Raw genomic sequence first — 23,691 nt, forward strand, 5'->3', positions numbered from 1 at the left:
TGATTTTAAGTGTTCTAAAGAGTTCTTTTAATTTCTGATTGTAATACTCGATCCCGTAACTCTTTTATATCACTGTTTCTTCTCCTATCAAGTCATCATACAAGTCCTCCCTCTTACAGAGGCCTTCAATATATTCCTTCCACCTATTCGCTCTGTCTGCGGCATTTAACAAGGGTATTCCTGTTGTACTCTTGATGATACTGCCTTTCCATTTAGTTTCAGCATAGGTTGTTTTGACTCCTATGTGCCAACTCAGTCCTTCCAACAAGCGTTTCCTTCTCCATTTCTTCACATTCTTCATGCAGCACTTCGCCATAGCTTTCCTGCATTTCCCATTTTTTTCATTCTTAAGTCACTTCTACCTCTGAATTCCCTAATTTATCTCATCATTTTGTACTTCATTCATCGATCAATTGAAGTTGTTCTTCTGATACCTAACGTGTCTTCGTAGTACCCTCTCTGTACCGATAATTTTCTTTCCTAACTTCTATCAATGCCTTTGTTTAGAGATGCCAATACCTCTTCAACGCAGCTGCCTACTCAACTATTAGTTATCGCAGCATCTATAGCCTGAGAAAACTTCAAGTGTACCTCTTAATTCCTCTTCTTTGAGCACGGGTTCTTCCTTAGTCGGTTAAACTTCAGCCTACTCTTAATTAGTGTTAAACTGTGATCTGAGTCTATATCTGCTCCTGGGTACGCCTCATAATCCAGTATCTGATTTCGGGATCTCTGCCTGACCCTGATGAATTGTAATTGAAACTTTTCCGTATCTCCCGGCTTTTTCCAAGTATACCTCATACTCTTGTGATTCTTGAACAATATTCGCTATTATTAGCTTAAATTGTTGCAGAACTCATCTCGCATACCAAGTCAATAATCTCCCGTAAATCTTTCTTCTACTCCTTCCCCTAAACCTCACTCCACTGCCCCATGACTACTGGAATTCCATCGTCCTTGACGTACTGAATTACCCGTTCAATGTCCTCATATATTTTCTCTTTCTCTTCATCTTCGGCTTGCGATGTCGGTAGGTATTCCCAACTACAGTTATCGGTGTTGCAGAGTCACCCTATCATTGAAGTGTTCGCAGGTACTCACTATCTGTATTACCTCCATACGTATACCGAATGCTACTCCCGTTATACCATTTTGTCCTGCTGTTGATATTACCATATGCTCAGCTGATCAAGTATCCTGGTCTTCTTTCCATTTCACTTCAATCTAGATTCAGACTTAGCATTTCCCTTTTCAAATTTTCTAGCTTCCCTACCACTTTCAAACAGAATATGGATTGAGAGTAAATCGAAGAAAGATGAAAGTAATATGAAATATCGGAAATGAGATAGGCGAGGATAAGCAGTACACTGGTGTCCAAAATGAAAGCAACAGACCGGTATTTCCCCTATCTGTGTCTAATTCGCGATATAATCATGCAACCTGTCTACAGCCGATAGCTTAATGTCAATCGTTCTGTTGTTTCTCGGATGTGGCGACAGTTTATAGAGACCGAAAGTGTATTCCGAGGAGAAGGGCAGCGCTGAACATGTGCAACATCAGAAAGAGAGAACGATGTTACCGCCTTATTATTGCACGGCAACTGGCATCTAACCTCACAGCATCCACTGGACGTGTAGCATCGAAGCAAATGGTGTACAGAAGGCTTGAGCAGTTTGGCGTTTATTGTCGGAGCCTGCTGCATGTGTACCTCTGACGCGTCTTCACAGAAGGAAGCGTATAGACTGGAGGCGTCAATATGCCATCGGACCGTCGAACAGTGGGCCATGTTGTTTTCGTTGATGAGTCCCGGTGTGATCTGGAGTGATTCTCGACGGATTTGCATCTGGAGGCAATGTGGAACACGATTTCGGGACCCAATTGTTATAGAGAAACTCCGATATCAAGGAGGAACCTTAAAGGTATGGCAGGGATTATGTTTATTACTCGAACACCTCTTCACCGAATTGTAATGATGCATCGGCAAGCTTTATCTCCTGTCAGGTATCGTGACAAGATCTTAAAACCTCAAGTGCAGTTGTTGCAAGGGTGCTGTGGATCCACACTTCGTATTGGTTGTCGATAACGCTCGACCTCATAGAACACAGGTAGTTGATGTCTTTTTGGAAATGGAAGATATTGAACGCATGGCGTGGTTTGCTCGCTGTCCAGATTTGAGCCCCATAGAGGATGTCTGGGCTGCGCTAGGGAGACAGATTGCATCACGGCAGCATCCGCCAACCACTCTCCAAGAATTGAGGGAAACTCTGCTGGAAGAATGGGCGTTATTGCCTCAATATAACATTGATGACATCATCACTGTATGCCCTGTCTTTGTCAGGCCTGTTTTGCTGCCAGAGCTGGTTACACCCCATACTGACGATATTAATCTGCTGTCGGAATGTATGTGCAATTCTGTTCAGTTGGAAAATAGGAAGAACATTTTTGTCTACCTTTATGCATTTTGTAGTTGTTAACGTTCTGTATTATTTACATTGTTTCTACCATACTATCACCTGTTTATATTGTTTTGTGGCAAAATAAACGCAACCTTGCAAAATTTCCGTTTGTTGCTTTAAGTTGAAGATAAGGAATTCTGCTACACAGGAAGCAAATTAGCCCATGATGGATAGAGCAAGGAGTACATGAAAACCATCCCATCACTGGCAGAAAGGACAAGACATCACATAGAAGAGAAAATCGAAGCATTTGAGATGTGGTGCTGCAGAAGAATGCTGAAAATTAGGTATAATGATAACTGAGGAACGAGGAGGTCCTCCACAGAATCGACAGAGTAAGAAAATATGGGAAACACTGACAAGAAGAAGGGACAGGCTGATAGGACAACTGTTAAGACATCAGGGAACAACTTCCATGGCCCTAGAGGGAGCTGTTGAGGGGAAAGCTGCACTGAAAGAGAGATATTGGAAAAGGTCCACGAATAATTGAGGACGCAAGCTGTAAGTGGTACTCTGAGATGGCACAGGAGAGGAATTTATGGCGTGTCTCATCAAACCAGTAGAAGGCCGACGACCCAAATACAAAGTAGTAGTATTAACGAAATAAGGTGCTTCGAAAAAAGAGAATTGCTGTTTCAGTAAATATTTTGTCTCCAGTGATAATTTCCAGACATAAGATAGCTGACATTCTCGGGACATTCGTTTCGGGGACCTATGCGAACTGCATCGATGAGTTTGAAATACCGTATATTCCCTTTTCAGGTTGATGACAGAGACGATCGTATCCAATGAATGAGAAACGCTAGTAATTTCTTCCTTACTGAAGTTATGTTTCCCGCAATTTCATGTTGTAGATCATGCTGAGCTCAGTTATTTCAGTATTTTTACGAGTAAATGTCAGTTGTGGACGGTAACCTCTCTCCCATCTGCCTCCGTGTAAGTGGGTAGCTGTTTTCACTCATATGTCAGGGACTACAAAATGGTTCAAATGGCTCTGAGCACTATGGGACTTAACATCTGAGGTCATCAGTCCCCTAGAACTTAGAACTACTTAAACCTAACTAACCTAAGGACATCACACACATCCATGCCCGAGGCAGTATTCGAACCTGCGACCGTAGCAGTCGCGCCGTTCCGGACTGCGCGCCTAGAACCGCTAGACCACCGCGGCCGGCCACGGACTACAGCTGTCTAAGTTACGGAGCTATATGCGTTGTGGCATTTCACCTCGCAGTCGGAGACCATGTGGGAAACAGTGTCTTGCGCCTGCCAATCCAAACAATTTCAGTCCAGTACCATTTTTATTTAAATTTGAAAAACATGTACTGTTTTAGTCTTCGTCTCACAGTTTCGCCTCTGTGTTTGTTAATGGTTATTTTCATAGGATGTGTACATAACAATATACTTGTTTCGAGTCACTTTCATCTCATATTCGTAAAGCAATGATGCTAGCAAATCCTGCATCAATAAACGACAAAGCCAGGAAAGGTATGCGACCGTTTCCAAATGTCAGTGAGTCAATCCACCTGCAGGAGCAGACTCCCTACGGAGAAACGCGTTTATCTCTGGCGAGGGGATGCCAGTACGTGACTCACAGTGCGCGGTTGTTTTGGTCAACATGATCCGCGCGGAAGCTCCTGCATCTCTGTTTAATCACGGACTTTATTTGCATATTTCCGGCCACCAAACGCAGTTAGCGCAATTGTACAGCCGAATAATTTAAATTCCTCACGCGCTCGCTCCACATAATTAAAACATCCGCGTCCCGAAAACCGACAGGGAGATGTATTTACTTACCTGATCCGACAAACTACACAGAGGGCAGGAAACGTTTCTTGCAGTGCAGATACTTGCTGGTGGTTAAGGTAAAACAGGAGGAACCCAAAGAACGGAATACGTGCCTTGCATACCAACAGGTGACAAAAGTGGCACAGTATGGTCTGTAACTAAGTCTTGCAGGATAAATAAAGGTTACGAATAAAATGATTTCCAGTTAGCTCTTTTGCGGTAGGCACCACATTTCTAATCTTCCACAGGAATTCAAAGACGCACTTTCCGTCTCTCAGAGGCATAATTGATTATTGCTTTAGCCTTATTTTGCTTTCAACTTTTACAGTTACAATGGCCGGCCGATGTAGCCGAGCGGTTCTAGGCGCTTCAGTCTGGAACCGCGCGACCGCTACGGTCGCAGGTTCGAATCCTGCCTCGGGCATGGATGTGTGTGATGTCCTTAGGTTAGTTAGGTTTAAGTAGTTCTAAGAAGTATGGGACTGATGACCTAAGATGTTAAGTCCCATAGTGCTCAGAGCCATTTGAACCATTTTTTTTTTACATGAATAATTGATTGCTAACTTAATACGTAAGTAACCTGCACGTCTTTAATATTAAGTAAGGACATGTAAGTTTAGAAACAATGTGATCTGATATTACATACTTCGGTGTGTGCATTAAATTTCTGTAAATGTCATTTAATGGAATTTCCCCTCAGTCGCCCGCGGCGAGTGTTCCACCTGTACACTAGTGAAGTAGTATAGATGCTTACTGGCTAAATACCGAGTGCTGACGCAGTTTCCCGGCACGTGTACCTCTCCAGCCGTTAAATATTATGACAGCTCACAACATGCCACACCAGAGTGCGTTCAGTACGATAGCACCCTCTTCAGCTTCAGAACTGGAAATACCTTCGACCCGTTTGCACACAGAGAAATCTTAGCGTGCAATATTTCTAAGGGAATTGCCAGCATAGCTTTCCACCCTGGTCTGTGAGCTCGCAGCTTAAAATTTATTCTCCAGTTCTCTATGCTCGTCGGAATTCTGTAGTACATTACAACCCACCGAGTTACATGACCACAGTTTGCATGCCTTGGAGCGTCTCTGCAATTTCTTCAGAACCTCATTCTCCCACTGCAATTATCAGTCTATTTCATTTCATTTATTGCATATTTCAAAACCTGCTGCCTAATATTTTAAATGTAGACCACGCATTTTACAGTTTTACATGTAATCACACGTTCTTACCATTATTATCGAAAATGATTTTGAGCAACAAAAACAAGAATAATAACAGTGAGTTGCGTAGAAAATTACAATAGCCTAAGGAAGTAGAGGTGGGTCGTTCGCGAACTAACGCGTCCAAAGCAACGGTCATCACGATGAACAGAACGAGTGAGGAACGAATTCTAAGGAACGGTGTTTCATAGTTCACTTCGGTCGCGGATTTCTTCTTATATCTCCCGGGAACGGGAAACGGTCGGTCTCGTTCCCGCAACGACACGTCTGCCAGTCTCGTTCCAGCCTCGGTCCCGTTCCCGTCTCTGTCTCGCTCTCGCTCGGCCGGACTCGTCCTTCTTCGCGTGGCCACTCGTCGCAGTTCCACTGCCGACTGCTCATAGTTAGCTAAGTATCGAGTTGTTATTCGTTTGGTTCACTGCGCACGACCATTCTAGATCTGTTTCAAACCTTTTTTGAACTCTGAACTTCTGGTTCTTTCCGTATTCTATTCAGCGTCCATGACCGGTAATTAAAATGTATTTTATAATTACATAAATTACATAAAAATTACGTGGTACGTAATACACACATTTTTTCAGATAACAAAACGGCATATCAGCTTACTTCACTACTTCGATAAACAGCAGAAGAAATACTTGTAAAAAGCCAAAATTTTTTTGTTATTACATATGCAAAGGAAGTCGGCACTGCACACACGTGTGGATATTTTTCGTCTTTTTTTGGACCAAGGTTAAAGAGCATGTTCATTGTTATGGAAGGCAGACCGACTTACAATCGAATGAAGCCCGCGCTCCATAACCGAGAGCCTGCTGACACATTTTGTAGAGAGAACATGATTACTTCTACAATATCATTTCAGTGATACAGGGTGGCGAATGAATAATCGGCCCCGAATACTAGACTGCTCATTGTCGCCCACCAATCGTCATCTGTTGTTTCGAAGTTGTTGTTTGCATTAGCTTATTTGTTACTTCTTCAATGCATAATTATTACATGTTTATCTATTCAGAAAATCGTGCATGATTGGCGAGCGTCTTTACTCGGGGCCGGTTTGGAGTGTAGCCATGTATGGAAGTGAAACATGGACGGTAAATAGTGTGGACAAGATGAGAATAGAAGCTTTTGAAATGTGGTGCTACAGAAGAATGCTGAAGATTAGATGGGTAGATCACATAACTAATGAGGGAGTATTGATTAGGATTGGGGAGAAGAGAACTTTGTGGCACAGCTTGACCAGAAGAAGGGATCGGTTGGTAGGACATGTTCTGAGGCATCAAGGGATCACCAATTTAGTATTGGAGGGCAGTGTGGAGGGTAAAAATCGTAGGGGGAGACCAAGAGATGAATATACTAAGCAGATTCAGAAGGATGTAGGTTGCAGTAGGTACTGGGAGATGAAGAAGCTTGCACAGGATAGAGTAGCATGGAGAGCTGCATCAAACCAGTCTCAGGACTGAAGACCACAACAACAACAACCTTATATTATTTGACTGAGATCAGCCACATAACGCTACAGTTGGCTAAATGAGATGTTTTGCAGAATCACGAAAGTCACAAGTGAGTGAGAATTTTGTTATGAATAAAAACTCAGTACTCTAGGTGGGAGGCAAGTGCCCCGTCTTGGTGCCTCCCATCTTCAGTCACCTATGCTGCTAATTTTCAATTTTTCATAAGAACAATATGCCAAGCACAAATTAATGGTGAACGAATAAATATGAACGGTTCCCAAAAAAGAGCGATCACCAGTGAACTAGTTCCCAAGGATGAACGAGTTTGAACATCTCTCTAAGGAAATGGCGGTTGTAAAACAAAACCAAATAAATGTGTCTAATTCAGAAGAAAGTAATAAATAGGAAATGAGCGATTTCCATATTTTCTTTTACTGTTAAAACGTAGTGTGACATAAATTATGGACTGTGTTGTTGCCATTCAAGATGGAAGTGCTTCAGTAGGAACATTGAGCCTGTCCCAACTGAAATATCATACAAAACTATGTCTCGTTTTATTACTAAATCAAATTCATCGTGAGTGACTCTATGTGTATTTGTGCCTTCTGTATTGGAGGTGGTACTACTTATTACATGTTCTAAGTGCTCATGTATTTTAAGTAGACATACCCGCTGCACTCTTTGTGTTGCTATATTTCGGATTAGTATACGTGTTGTGTATCGGCTGTTACATCGTTTTTCATGTGCGCGTTGTTGCTTTCCTTAACCTATGCCATAGGCGGGAGGGGAGCATTAGGTCTTCAAGCCTCACCTCCCGTATGGTGGAGACCTTAGATATAATGTTTGTCTCATTGGTTGCGCTATTCATTCTGTTACACGGCACTTTATCTTTGCCACAAGGCATATTTTATAATGCAATATGCAAATCCGAATAGCCAATGTAGTCAATTTCTTAACGCTGCATCATAACTGCTGACAGTATTCAACACTGCTAATGACTGTTGAGGTAATCACTTCTTCTTTTCACTTTCCTTTACTACACTGAGGGGACCTGTTATTTTCAGCAACGTTGAAGAGCTCTCTCTAGTTGGCACAAGCAAGATAGAAATATACTGAACCTTAGAACGCTCGCTAGCGGTCCCACATTCGACAAAGTTCTTTTGCTTCAGCTTCATTTTACATTAAATTTATTTTTAACCATTTATGTACAATGTAGAAAGTGGTTGTCGGTATGTAATTATATTAAAATTTGTATGGTATGAAAACAACCAAAAGAATTTTAACACTTGGGACATTTATTGTTCTTTGTACTAGAATTGAATCTAGTTATATACAGTTACATGTTATTGCTATTGAGAACTATTGCAAACAACATTTTGGCAGTGAGTTTTACAGAAAAGATGATCACACGCACTACACGCCATGCTTGTGGAGCTGTTTCTCGACCTCTGTAGAGCTTTTTGTTTCAATCATAATTTTCATGTCCGACACATAATTTTTCTTCAGGAATCGAAGAGGCTGAAGTCGAGAATTTATATTGGAACTGCTTTGAGGTCTCTTGGGAGGCAGACAATTTTACTCCTAGAATATATAAGTTCCTTCGATAGTCCAAGCGACAACATTCTCAAAACCATTCCATGTAAAATGGGCATGTCTTTTTCTTTCAGCATAACACACATCACCTAGGTGTTCATTCGAGCTATATTTATAAGGGTGAAGAAAATCGGTAACAGACACTTTCTAGTTGTTCTTGTCCAGAGCGTTCGTTCCATCTTTGGTCCAATTACAGTTCGGAGTAGTAACTGGCTTTCCTCTTCCTGGGTCTATGTCTCCACTGACATCATTGCAGATATCAAAATAGCTGCTTTATTTAATTTGTTACCATACGACAATAGATTTCGGGAATTTTGTTAGCGTAGTATTGAAGGGCCTAAAGCTGTTGTCTTACACGGACAAAATTCTGGAGAAATGATGCTTTCTTTTAATGTAACCCGTTTTGTTATAAGGTACTTGATCAGGCTTGCACTCTCATCGTACTGAAGGCCCATCATAATTTGTAGAAGCCTGTGTGAATTCATGTACAGCCTCCGAAGTGTAATTCCTGTTCCATACTATGCCCATACCTCTTCCACTTTTGCCGTTCATCTCATTTTCATGCCGAAGCGAATAGCGATACTGGTAGTCGCCAATAACCCTAGCCTGTTTACATCAGTGCAGTCTCTGGGCAGTACATACACTGGGCGTAATGTTTCGCTTTTTCAGCTCATGTGTCTTGGAAGTTCATTAGTTATGTTTATAAGGTAAAGTTTTGAATAAAGATTAACTGGAGGTATGGAATTTCTTACTGTTCTTCTTAAATAGATAACAACTATTACTATACTGCTTTCTGTTCGAAGCTCGTGGTCTCGCGGTAGCGTTCTCGCTTTCCGAGCTAGGGGCCCCGCGTTCGATTACCAGCGGTGTCGGTGATTTTCACCTCCCCCGAGGTGACTAGGTGTTGCCGTGTTATTTGCATTATCATCATTCCTCACCATTAGGGTAAGAGGAAATCAAGGGCAAATTACCTCCATTAGGAACCTGCCCAGTACGGCAATACGGGTCTGCCGCATCGTTTCCTTACGCTTTGTCAAGAAGCATGAGACTTCATTTCATATCACACTGATTTCTAATATTTGAAGTTTCAGTAAACTTTATTTGCACCATTTTGTAACTTTATGCTTTCCAACATAAAAATTTTCAGCCTTCCTTTCATCTTCATCCACTTCATCACTACCCTGAACTTAGATTTCAAAATCATGCTCAGCGTTTGTTAATTCTTTCGCAATAAGATTGGATTTGCTTTCCCCAAAATTTGAAGTTGACTGACCTTGAACATTTTGTCCATTCTCTTTTTCTTCTAATTCTTGCAGATTTCTAGGAATATGTTCAAATTTTATTGAGCTCCACACAGCAAAAACATTCTGAACCGATAGTATTCTACTCACTAAAATTAAAAATAGGCAAGAAAATGAATTGCACTTACATGCGACACAGCTTAAAGTAGAATAAAAATGACTGAAAACTGCAATTCCAAGAGTGGTCATACGTTGTATTCAACACAACACCCGACAACATACTGACTAAATCGTTTAAGGTCAGAAAAGTAGCTTTAAGAAAAGGGCGGAGAGGAGAAGGCGGCAAGGTGGTGTTGTACAAAATACAAGTGCACAACTGGTGGAGAGCTGAAAAAACTAGACCGGGTCATAAACGTGTTTGGATCTGAGTGCTGTTGTCTGAGGAAGTGGGGACAAAGAAATCCGTATGTCCTATCTTAGCATAAAGGCTATTTATGGTCACCTATCTGCTGTAGAACTCTATTGTGCAAGAGAACTGAAGAAATATTATTGGAAAGAGTTAGTGTAGCCACCCAAACTGGGAAGCTAAGAGGCTGGCCATTTCTCTGGGTCATGCCATGGAATGTTTCTCAAAAATGCTAGTAACAGTGGAATTGATTCAAGGGAGACAACATAATAGTTGGACAGCAAATAGAAGACGGATTGGAGAGATGTCGATGAGTGAAGTTAATAGGAGGAAAGAAGAGGAGGAATTACGTAAATTATGACTGACTCTGCCATAGACACAATATCCTGAATCCCCACCTGTGACTCTACAATCGTCTGTGAAGGAAGGAATAAGTTATCAGGACGTTGAAGACGATGAAATTAGAAAACTTTTGTTTCCTTTCAGAAGTACGTGCTGCTTTGAGACGGATCAAACTGTTTGCATTCCAAAATTCATATCGAATAGTACCAAGAGAGACTTCTGAGGGCCGACAGCTATATAAGCAGCGTTATTCGTGCATTTCCATGGGAAGAGACAACCACTGTGATACGAGTTATTGTGTCAACAGAACAATCTCCATGGTTCATGGGTGCAGCCATATTTGGTTGTTTCTCGACCTCTGTAGAGCTTTGTTACGAAAAATGGTTCAAATGGCTCTGAGCACTATGGGAATTAACTTTTGAGGTCATCAGTCCCCTTGAACTTAGAACTACTTAAACCTAACTAACCTAAGGACATCACACACATCCATGCCCGAGGCAGAATTCGAACCTGCGACAGTAGCGAACGCGCGGTTCCCGACTGTAGCGCCTAGAACCGCTCGGCCACTCCGGCCAGCCTTTGTTACGACTTCTGCACGACTTGTTAGCAGCAGACACAATGTCTGTGCCAAAGACTGAGATGGCGTGAAGTTTTACAATTATTTATTGAACTTTCTTTACAATTTCTCTCTCGTCGTCGCTGCCCAGCCCTGCAGGTCCCTCCACCTGGCTGCTGCTGTGTAGATTCTCCGACAATGCGCACAACGCGCCCCGCTGACCGCACACGGGACCCTCAGGCGACCAGTGCTCCACTCAAGCCAGAATGCCCTGTGGTTGAGATGAACTCGTCGCCGCTCAGCGCCCCAGTACGGAGTTGCTGTGAAGTCCGGGCGTCAGTCCCCGGCGGCGCCTGTGACCAAGACCGCGCTGCAGCCCTTCCTGCTGGAAGTTCTCGCTGTAGTTAGTCAGCCATGGTGCCGACCGAACTCGGGCCGACCTTCAGAGCTGAAGTTGACATCTGGCGGCGAATGGATGACTCCTGCGAGCTGGAACAGACTTCCGGATTCGTCACCTGCGAAGACTGAAGATTCCGACACGGCCCACGACCGTCCTCAGATCTGAACTGCTTCCTAATAACTTCTGTCTGTTTCTGCCTGCGCTCCACTATTTATATCCGGCAGGAGGACGTTTTTTACCCTCGGTGGTTGCTCTTTGTTATTACTCCCGCAGTATATTGCAGCGTAACTTAGCGTGCTGATCTCAGTTTCCGTTACTCAGCACTCTCCAGGCTTCGCTCAGCGCTCGGTCGGTGTGCATCCTTGCGTCAGCCTGTTGGTAGACTACCGCCATCAGCCAGGCTATCTGTGCTTGCCTACTTCGCAACGCCTCGGTCGCTGACGTGCCTCTGTTTTGCCATTCTCCACTGCATGAAGCAACGCCTACTACATGTGGCCACAACAGCTTTTTGTTTTAATCATAATTTTCATGCCCGACACATAATTTTTGCTTAAGAAATCGAAGAGGCTGAAGTCGAGAATTGATATTGGAACTGGTTTGAGATCTCTTAGGAGGCAGGCAATTTTACTCCTAGAATATATATGATCCTTCGATAGTTTAAGCGACAACATTTTCAAAACGATTCCATGTAAAATGGGCATAACTTTTTCTTTCAGTATTGCACACATCACCTGGAGATTCATTCGCGCTATATTTATAAGGGCGCAAAAAATCGGTGACAGATACTTCTAGTTGTTCTTGTCCAGAGCGTTCCTTCCACCTTTGGTCCAATTAAAATCCGGAATAATATCTGGCTGTCCTCTTACTGGGTCTATGTCTTTAGTGCCATCATTTCAAGTATCAAACGAACTGCTTTATTTAATTTGGTACCAAATTTCCATTTCATTTCATACTGATTTCTAATTTTTGAAGTTACAACAAATGTTATTTGCACCATTTTGTAACATTACACTTTCTAACATAAAATCTTCAGCCCTTCTGTCATCTTCATCCACTTCATCACTACCCTCAACTTAGATTTCAGAATCATGCTCAGCGTTTGTTAATTCTTCTTCAATTAGATTGGAATGTCAAGTTGACTGACCTTCAACATTTCTTTCATTCTATTTTTCTTCTACTTCTTGCAAAATTCTTGGAATCTGTTCAAGTTTTATTGTGTTCCACATAGCAAAAATATTCTGAACTGATAGAATTCTACTCACTAACATTAAAAATAGGCAAGAATATGAATTGCACTTACATTACATGAGAAACAGTTTAAAGAAGAATATAAATGAGTGAGAACAACTATAACAAGAGTGATCACATGTTATATTCTATACACCAACCGACCACATACAGACTAAATCGTTTACGGGCAAAAAAGTAGCTTCAAGAAAGGGGTGGAGAGGTTGAGGCGGCGGGGAGAGTATTGTTTCGAGGAATAGGTGGCACCAATATTCTGAGAAGCTGGCTGCGAGCGATGAGCAGTTAAAGTAAGGCAGGTGTCGTACAAAATACAAGTGCACAACTTGTGGAGAGTTGAATGAACTAGACAGGGCATAAACATGTTCGAATCAGAGAGCTGCTGCCTGAGGAAGTGGAGACAATAGAATCCACTACATCCCACCTCAGCATAGAAGGCGATTTATGGTGGCCTATTTGCTGTGGAACTCTATTGTGCAAGATATCTAAGGAAATACTTTTGGAAAGAGCTAGTATAGCCGCCGAAACTGGGAAGCTAAGAGGCTGGCCATTTCTCTGGGCCATGCCACGGAATGTTTCTCAAAAATGCCAGTAACAGTGGAACTGTTTCAAGAGAGACCACATAATAATGGGACAGCAAACAGAACACGGATCGGGGAGACGTTGATGAGTGAAGATAATAGAAGGAAAGATGAGGAGGAATTACGTAAATTATCAGACTGACTCTGCCATAGCCACAATATACTGTACCCCCAACTGTGCATCTACAATCGGCTGTGAAGGAAGGAATAAGTTATCAGGTCGTTGAAGAGGATGAAATTAGAAAAGATTTTTTTTCCGTTCAGAAGTATGTGCTGTTTTCAGACACAGCGAACAGTTTGCATTCCAAAATTCATATCGAGCAGTATCAAGACAGACTTCCGAGTTTCGACAGCTATATAATCAGCTTTATTTGTGCATATCTGCGGGAAAAGACAACCACTGTAATGCGAGTTATTGTGTCAGTGGAACGATCTCCATGGTTCATGGGTGCAGCCATATTGGGCAGATAATTTGGCGCAATTACGCATGAGATGACGATCAGAGACGACGGGGTGCAGACACGTCTCGGTTGGTTACCTGGATCCAGTTCGAAGAGCGATTCCTTAGTTAAGGCGTTTCTATTCCAGTCAATGGTACTCCAGATTGACGATGTGAATAGTTCCGGACAGGCCTACTTGTTATTTTCAGCAACATATGGGAGCTCTATCTAGCTGGCTTGTGCACATGAATAACTTACATAAAAGGACGATACAGAGAGCTACAAACATATTTGGAGCTGAGAGCTGTCCACCCAAGCTGGTAGGGATTGGAGAATTCATTACACCCTGTTTATGCATAGCAGGCGCTGTAGATCTTGAGCTATCCAATTCAGATAAATTCATGTTGAAGTTACTGACGACGTCATACTTCTTCATTGTTTGTGTGTGAGAACGAACGTTGTTATGATAGTCTCCACAACATCAAACAATTTGTGAGTGCACCTTTATTGTTGCCAAGTATCTGAAGACAGGTTAGCCACTAAAACAGTGAACTTGTGAACTTAATTACGATGGAAACTATGATTGTATAATGTTAGGCAGAACCAGTTGTGGTTACGAGCATGCTATGGACAGAAACTTTATGCTGGCCAGTCCATTATTTACGGTTGAGATGCGCTCTCAATTAAGTGGATAAGTTACTAATTCTGAGTTATGTGTCTTGTTGTACTTCTACAAGAAAGAATACAGAGTCTACAGTATAATCGCTAACCCTATCGTTCCATTATCGTCTCGTCTGTCGAACCTTTTGTAAAAACAGTTCGTTTAATGAACAGTGTATTTGCCCAAGAACAACTGATGTTGTTTTACGCCTTTACCTTTAAACTTTTAGGTGTAATTATATTGACTGGCCCTAGGTTCAAAAAACAGTTATAATCTGGCACACAATATAAGTGGTGCTGCAAATTGTTTTTACTTATAATTTGTTGTTTATATTTATGCTTACAGTTATGACGCATATCATCAATGGTGCTACAGTTCGAGCGTATTTGTAAATTTCTTTGAATCACTAAATATTCTCGCAGTCATTGATATATCCATGATTTTCACATTACGATTTCATGTGTCCGTCAGCCTGTGCGAAGGTAAGATTACGTAATTGGAAAATTTTTTCCAATTACGTACTTAAAATAGAGGGCAGTTCGTTTGTTCTTTTGTTTATGGTTATAAGCCAATGTGTTATAGTTAGAAGTATATTCATTTCTTCGATACTATCTATACTTTACGTCAGAATTACAACACTTGTTTACCTATATGAACATCATTTTGTTTACCAACAGTAATACATGTGTTTTATATGACAATTTACCTGTAGTTTTTAGTATTCATGATACCGTATTTGCACTTACATCTTTTTTGTACTTACAACTTTATGCCTCTGAGAATTTATAAATTTGTGACAAACTCTTTTGATTATGCTTTAGTTGGCGTAGACTTAAGTTTCTATAAATTTTAATCTATTTTTATTGCTTTTGCTAGCGATTTTGATGAACATTGTAGTAAGATACGTTTATATTGGAATGAATGATTTGGTATTGTATTATGGTGAATGTGGGTGCATTAAGCAACTGTAAATTGAGTTGAGTATGTGTGGATTTTGAACACAAACCATCCATGTGTGTGTGTGTGTGTGTGTGTGTGTGTGTGTGTGTGTGTGTGTGTGTGCATGTGTATGTGAGACTATGGAGAAATTGCTTTCAGCAATGAAGAGAGTAAAAACATTTAGTATGTGTATGTAGTATTACACTAGGAGGTGTTTCTCCTGTTTTATTGTATTTGTTCTGAATAAACATACTTTTTGTACCAATATAGATGAATGAATTTCAGGAGTCTTGAGAAGAAGTGTATTTTTGCTTTTTCATGTTATCATCCTGGCACCAGGTTAACCATTGCCACCCACAGCATGAAATTCATCAGATGATGAAGGTGCACAACAAAAATACTACCCAAACTCCTACAAAAATTTGTTTAAGAAACTAGTGCTGCAGATTAATATGAGAACGATTTCATTAGTATACATGTTAATGCAACGATAATGTGATGTTATGGTGACAGTTTAACCCCAAACTGTTACAGAAAAATTGGATGATTTGTTCAAGAGAAAGAACTTCACAAATGAAGGAAGTCAATAACCAAGTAGTCCACCTGTGGTTCTTATGAAAGCAGTTATTTGGCTTGGCACTGACTGATGCACATTGTTCCAACTTCTGTCCAATTGGTGTGTTAGACTGCCCAAATGCTGGGGTGGTCGGAGGGCTCTGCCAATAATGCTCCAAACTCTCTCAATCTGGGAGAGATTCAGTGGTCTTGCTGGCCTAGGTAGGGTTTGGTAATCATGCAGATAAGCGATAGAAACTTTCTCCATGTGTGAGTGGGTGTTATCTTCCTGCAATATAAGCCCAGGACGACCTGCCATAAAGGGTAACAAAACAGGGCATATAGTATGATCAACTTACTGGTGTGCTGTAATATTACCATCGATGACAATCAAAGGGATCCTTTTACGAAAAGAAATGGCACCCTAGACTGTCACTTCTGTTTGTCAGGCCTTATAGTGGGTGACAGTCTGGCTGATATCCCATCATCATCTCGGGCTTCTTCAGAGGCATATTCACGGTTCATCGGGTCTCAATTCAAAGCATGACTCTTCACTGAAGACAGTCCCACTCCATTGTATGAGATTCCAGGCCGACGATGTGAGTCACCCCAAACAGGCGCACCTGTTATTTTCTGCGGCCTAGAAGAGCTGTTTCAAGCTGCCATGAGCAGCGTGAATAAGTAGCATAAAAGGATGAGACAGAGTTAAGAACATGCTTGGAGCTGAAAGCTGTCCACCTGAGTGGGTAGGAGATGCAGAATTCATTACATCCCGTCTCAGCACAGTAGGTGTCTTGGAAAGCCTATTTGCTGTAAAATGCTTTTGCCAGAGACACATGAAGAAATCGTTTTGCAAAGCCAGGTATAGACGCCAGAATTGGGGACGTGTGAGATCAGACATTGCTCCGCGCTTATTCTGACTGCCTCACAATTATTGTTTCATATTTGGCCACGGATGTGTACATGTAAGCCCTTCAGTAGCCCTGGGTAGGAAACGTGTCGTTGAGTGGAATAAATTTTTCTCTCTTCCTCTCTATGCTAGACCACCATTGTTTAACCATGACACAATCTATGAGAGCAGAAGCTTGTTTGAATTATTTACAAAATTATTTTTAGTGAGAACCAGCAATCTCTGCTGCATTTAGTTGGCGAAATTCCTGTACTGGTAGGACCAGCGAAGTTTTGAGGAGTTCCGTCAAATGATGCTTTCAGCCACGTGACACAAGAGAGTAGACTGGCTACTGGGAGGTTGATAAGTATATTCTTGCTGCTCAGGCAGTGCACAGAACGATATCACCATGTTAGAACTGAGCACAGAGGGGTACAATCAGAAGTCTTAGCCTTGATTGCTGCCATATTCCACATTCATACTCAACAGGACTGGCAAGAATAAGATGGCAGCGAAATAATTGAACGGAGAAAGATGTGAGGTCAGGTAACTCGTATCAGGATTTAATTGCACAGTTTTAACGTTTGCAACCAGCTAGTTCCTTCTATCATAAACTTTGGCGATTCTACTGGTGTTTGTACTCGTTTATCTAGGTTCTTTCTTTGAATCGTTAACCATTCTCACAGTCATTGGCCATATCCGCTATTTGCACATTGATTTCATTTGCCAACCAACCTGTGCCAAGGCGAGATTCCATAATTACAAACGTTTTTCGACTTATTACATCTTTACACACTTATCTCAGTCGATAATTCATTTGACCTTTGCTTTATGGTTATAAACTAAAGTGTTGTAGTGACTACTATATTCTTTTGTAACTTAGATGAGCCCCTTCATTACTGTGTAATGTGGTACTTGCACTTTCATGTTTATGGCCTACCTACAAAAAGTTTAGTTCAGTATTATGTTTCCACTGCTTAATACGGTTTTTCTCAAATTTCCACGACGTTGTAGCGAGCTTCACTTCCCTGTAGGTGCCCGGAGATTGCTTTTACAGCACCTCTCCTTGATGTGTATGACTTCCTACACAATGGTAAGGAGAGGTGAGCTGAAGAGTGGTGAAGTAACTGTCGTCATGGAAAAGCTGGACCGGAACAGAAACGATTAATGAACAAGATAAAACAACAAACAGAAGATCTGGTTGACTTGTGTTTCTCCAAGCATATGAAGACTCATTAGAAGGAATGCAGCAAGAACAACAGTCCAGCTCTCAGTGTCAACAAGGAAGATGCTCCATGCTTTACGAGATGAACGATAGTGTCAGAGCCATGACTAGGAAACTGCATAGCATCACTTAGCGAAGAGGCTCTGAACTCGACTGCACGACTGTTGTCAGCGTCTGATGGAAATTTGCAATCCCGTTGCCGACATTCATCTGCCGATGGGTTGGTATCGCTATGTGGTACCAGAATCCTAGACAGCTCAACCAACACCTCGTAATTCGTACTTGAAATGCATAAATCAGATGCTATTCTACTTTTCATGTAATAATATTTCTTATTTATATATTTTAGGTGATACACTCCTTATATAATGAGTCTGTCTGATTCTGTCGTTTTTAGGGCATTTTCTGTGTCTGTAAACCTAAAGATAGTGTGACCCACGGTCGAGGTTTAGCGTCTTTGACTAGTAACTAAAACGTTCTTGGACCCAGGTTCAAAGTTAACATTTTTTCAATTTTGAATAATTATCATCAGTAATGGCGGATGAAGACTTCCGGCGTAAGAAGTCACCCTCACTTTGTCAGTGACCTTCCCAAAGGGAGCGGAGAAATGAAGTTCCGGGCACTATCTCTCCTATGGTGTGGGAAACTGCCATTAAAGACGGATAGAATCAGCTACAACCAACGGCATGAGGATGAAAAGAGCAATGGAAACCATAACATTAAAGATACATATTGTGTATCCGCAGGACATGTGGCCTGTAATCGAAAAGTGTCATGATCTCTGCACTGGCAAAAGATTATGGACTAGCCACCATTCAGATCACCGCGAGGGACTGCCAAGGTGGATGTGAGCATGAGGCAGAGATTGATAGTGCTCTATGATTCGGGAGTGGAATGTCAGAAGCTTGAACGTGTTAGGGAAACTATAAGATCTGAAAAGGGAGATGAGAAGGCTCAATAAAGATACAATGGGAATCAGTGAAGTGAAATGGAGAGAAGACAAGAATTTCTAGTCAGATGAGTATAGGGCAATATCAAGAGCAGTAGGAAATGGTATAACAGGAGTATGATTTGTTATGAATAGGGAAGTTTGATGGAGAGTACTTTACTGTGAATATTTCAGTGATTAGTCTTAGGGCTGTTCTCAAAAGAATTGACAGGATGCCAACGTCGGCAACAATAGTTCAAGTATATCTGCCGACGTCGCAAGTCAAAGATGAAGATACAGAGGAAGTATTTGAAGATACTGAAGGGGTAATTCACTACTTAAAGGGAGATAAAAAAATAATAGTGATGGGGGTTTGGAATGCTGTTGTAGGGGAAGGTGTAGAAGAAGAGATTATGGGACAACAAGGGCCTGGTACAAAGAATGAGAGAGGAGAAAGACTAATTGGATTCAGCAATACGTTTCAGCTAGTAATAGCAAATAGTTTGTTCAAAAATCACGAGTGTAGGAATATACTTGGAAAAGGCCGGAAGACGCGGGCAAATGTCAGTTACATTACATCATGGTCAGTCTGGCGTATCCAGTAACCAACTGTACTTTTATCAGTAGATGTATACATGGGGAGTGCCTTTTATGCTTTGAATTCATGTAATGTAATGTGGCAATTTTATAAAAAGTTGCATAATAGCTTATGATGACAGCATATGGCTGTTGGACCTGGTCATCTTGGAACAATAAAAGAGTCTACCTGCGATCACGGTGTAGAAAAGTGTTTTCGGTTTCATCCTTACCGATCGCCCCACAACACAGCGTGTATACCTTACATAAATATAGATCCGAATTTCGGAAGTAGTACTGGAATATTTTCGCTGTAAACAGAGGGCAGATAATATTTCTGCTGTGGGTGCATTCCCCTCTTGACATCTGCTACAATGAGGATGCTGGCGTCTTAAGTTGCAGCTATAGTAACTGTTCTCGATTTCATTTTGCAGCATATAGACAACTGACGTGAAGTTAAGAGCCAGGAATAGAGCTATGGAAAGATACGTGGAATGTGACCCAACAAAGGACATGCACCGTTACAACCTCAAATCCTTAAAAGACCATGGATTACGAGGACGCATTAGAACCAGTGAGTGATTTCCACATCGTTCAACTCCTCTTTAACCATATTTATAATTCACCTAATTTGTGTGAGATTCTGAGTAAGAAGCTGATACACATATTGTTTTCGTTTTCGAAACGTGACAACGAGAGACCGAAATTTTTAAAGACGCTGATGAGTATGGTTTACTTCCTCGCTCCATCAGCGGTTCGGCACTTGGTATCTAAGGACGTCCGCTTCTGTGAATTGGCTGTGAAGTTCCTTCAGAGTATTGGGAAAAAAAATCTGTTGATATTAATGGTATTCATATTTACATTTACCTGCATCATTTATTATTTAGAAATAATATGGATTGACAAAATGAATACATGTCTTAAATATTTGTTGCAAAAATAAATTTTTATCGGTTTGAGCTTACAGTTTTATACATATGGATTTTCTCTGTGCAATTATGTATTATCTGTAAACATTTATTTTCGAAGGCTAAATAGAAGTACTCACCCTGTAGACCAAGTAAAACAAAGAAAAAAGTTACAGTAATTTAAGCTGAAAGTTATTTTATTAGGGATTTAGTTAAATTCCTTTTAATGAAGCATTTTTGAACAATCTGCTTTATGTATAGGTTATATATTAAAAATAGCTACGGTTAACATATTTTACAATTATAGGAACAACATAAAGCCTTGTGTATTATCCTGTTTATTGAATGCGTAAGTTCTGTTTAGAGCTTCCACGCAACTGATCTAAAATTTGTGCCAGTAGATTAAGTTGAACGAAATTGTATACAACAACATCGCCTCCGAGCAAACTATCCTCGTTTTCTATTCTCAGATAAACTATTTACTTATTGTATTGCGCACAGTACACTTCTAATGTACCCTACCAACCCTAGATAGAAGAAAATAACTTTTATGATGTATCAAACTGTCACTAGTAGTATCATAAAAATGTCTGAGATGATGTAATATTTAGATTACACATCTGGATCATGTGTGGAGTGCTGTCATATTTACAAAAGTTCTACACAGTTTGGTGGTATCAGTGACATAGATATTTTACGACGTATGACCCATATTAAAAGGCCATCCACATTTGCAACAGTAGCACATCTGGATCATTTTCCTTATTCAGGTTAGTTTGATCTCTTTGACTTCTAAATTTTATGTCAGGGAAAATGTAAACACTAACTACAGAGACGCGTAAATGTTATGGGTCACCAATGTAAACAAAACCTTAGATAATTCTGCCGTTTTTGTCTGTAACATCATTTAGATTAACTGCTTTAGTGGTTCATCACTATAAAAATAGTAAACTGAAGTATCGAATATAGTTAAGCTACTAAAAGTTACATATGGCATCAAGGCAAAAGTTGTAATCTGAACGTCACCAGATGGTTTCATATATAAAATTACCAAATTGAGAGGAAGGATCAGATTTAAATTCGCCGAGAGTTCCCATATTCTCTCTGTACTAGGCAATTTGCGGACTTCTTAAACATATTGACAACATACTGCCATTTGTATAGCTTTTGCTAGAGTGAAAGGTTCCTAGAACTAAAGCCTGACTCAATAACAGCATGTAATCATAATTTTAAGATGGATATTATTTTTCGTATCCGTTTGGATACCGCGTCACTCGTTTCTTTGGTACGTGCTAGCAGAGTTAGCGTGGTGTATTTAGCAACTGAAGTGCTTCAGGAAGAGGTCCAGCAGGTACTACAACGCGTAAATCATTAGTAATGTATTAAATCTTGATCGTGGAATGTACTTAACTCTTGAAACAATTATTGTCCAGAAAGATGATAGGTATTTGATGCTGCCGCTGAAACTTACAGCGTTTAGACTTCCTTCATGCAGAATGATTATTCTGCGTCAGTGTATAATTGTTGCTAACTAGATTTAAAGTTCTAAATAACTGTTCTATTCTCGCGCAGCTGGATCTGTACTACGACGGTTCTGTTCACGTTAGGATCGCAAGTGATCGCTGATTATATAGGGACTGGGCAATGCCATAGAAACTGGGGTGAGCGACACTGTGCTCAGTCGTAAGTAACATTGTGGCTGCGACGGTGTAAGGAATCACGTGGGGCGTATCTTCGCCGACCCCTACGAATGTCTTTACTTGTAGTGCCGCCGTGACTTACTAACTTTTGCATGAGACTTCGTTCTGCGGACGACACCATAGATAGAGTTTCCTGTGTCTCGTAATTAGTTTTTCTTTTCTCGTGCGTATGCTCGTTGTCACGTTGGTCAAAGCCGTTAGATTAACTGTGTGTCGATATGGCAATAGACCATCGAACAGAGCGGTATATGTAAGAAAACGAGGAGTGGTTTACCTTGCTCTGCTCAGCTACATAGCTTAGAATCACCTCTTCAATACTTTTGTCGTCAGAGGTCTTGTCTCTGATTACCTTCATGAATCTTAGTTTGTAAACTGATTGAAGTAAGAATTAGACTCCTTTCTTGAGTTATGCCTCCTATAAGCGTACATGGCTCTCAGCTGATAGCTACTTAATCGATTCGTCGTATAAATGCTTTTATTTGAAATGTTTTATTGTACTTTATTTCTGTATGTGTTAATCTTTGTGAGTTAATGTGAGAAGTTGTTGAGAGGATATTTTTGCTCAGTTTTCTTGTGTGATTTGAAATTATGTTTCTGTGGACGCTCCTAGCCTTTGTACGTCATTAGTGATTGGGAATTTGTTAACTTGAAATATGTGTTGCGCTCGTTACCTTGTGGAGAGTAACTGGTCTTCGTGAATTTGAGATTTAGCTCACCAGGTGGTGTTTAGTGATCACTAAGCCCTTTGTTTTAAACCATTGTGGTTTTTCAGGTCTGAACCCGTGTGCTTCTTAAGACAAAAGGGGCTCTCATTCATTTTGTAAGAATTTCTAGTTGTTTGAGTCAACTTCGATATGCTTTATTTGATTAACTACGGGGAAGTGAAAACTTGGTTCGCACACTTCCGCAGAATACGATGCAACGTTTGAAGGCATATTATATAGGATTACCTGCATGTTGTACGTTATTTAATTTCTCCTGTTATTTGTTCTATTTCTATATATAAATGGAACTACAATTTGTAGGACCTGTTTCAAGGATGAGATCTTCACTGCTCCTACGCGTCTCTGCCCGACGTGCTCTATACGCGACTTGTGATCGACGTGTGTGCATTCAGCTCAACGAAGTTCGAGCCTAAATCTCTAGCGACAAATAATTCACCCCCTTTCCCTTTTTTGTTCTCCATGATTTGTATTTGTTTTTTTCAGAATGGGAGGCCGTTAAGCGTTTGGCTTCCTTCGACCGGTAGGTGAAGACAGAATCGACGAGCACCGCCTGCAATCTTTCTCAAATGATTTTACAGAAACTATTCGGTAAAAAATTTCGTTTTTGCTTTACTTGTAGCTTTATGTGTCGGGTTCATTATGTTGTGAGCATCATTTCGTTAATGGTCACAGTTATTGTGATATTTACGTGAAAGTAAGACAGTGCGCCAAATTACACAAAGTTTGCAATGAAAAATAGGGGTCACTATGATTTAGCGTTTGGTGCATATTACAAGATATGTTGCTGTATATGAAATTTAGCTAACATATTGAATTTTTGTTTAGACTCGGGTGGTGGTCTTTGTCACCAGTTTCGAGAAAATCG

Source organism: Schistocerca cancellata, chromosome 2, assembly GCF_023864275.1.
Source record: "Schistocerca cancellata isolate TAMUIC-IGC-003103 chromosome 2, iqSchCanc2.1, whole genome shotgun sequence".
NCBI lineage: Eukaryota > Metazoa > Arthropoda > Insecta > Orthoptera > Acrididae > Schistocerca > Schistocerca cancellata.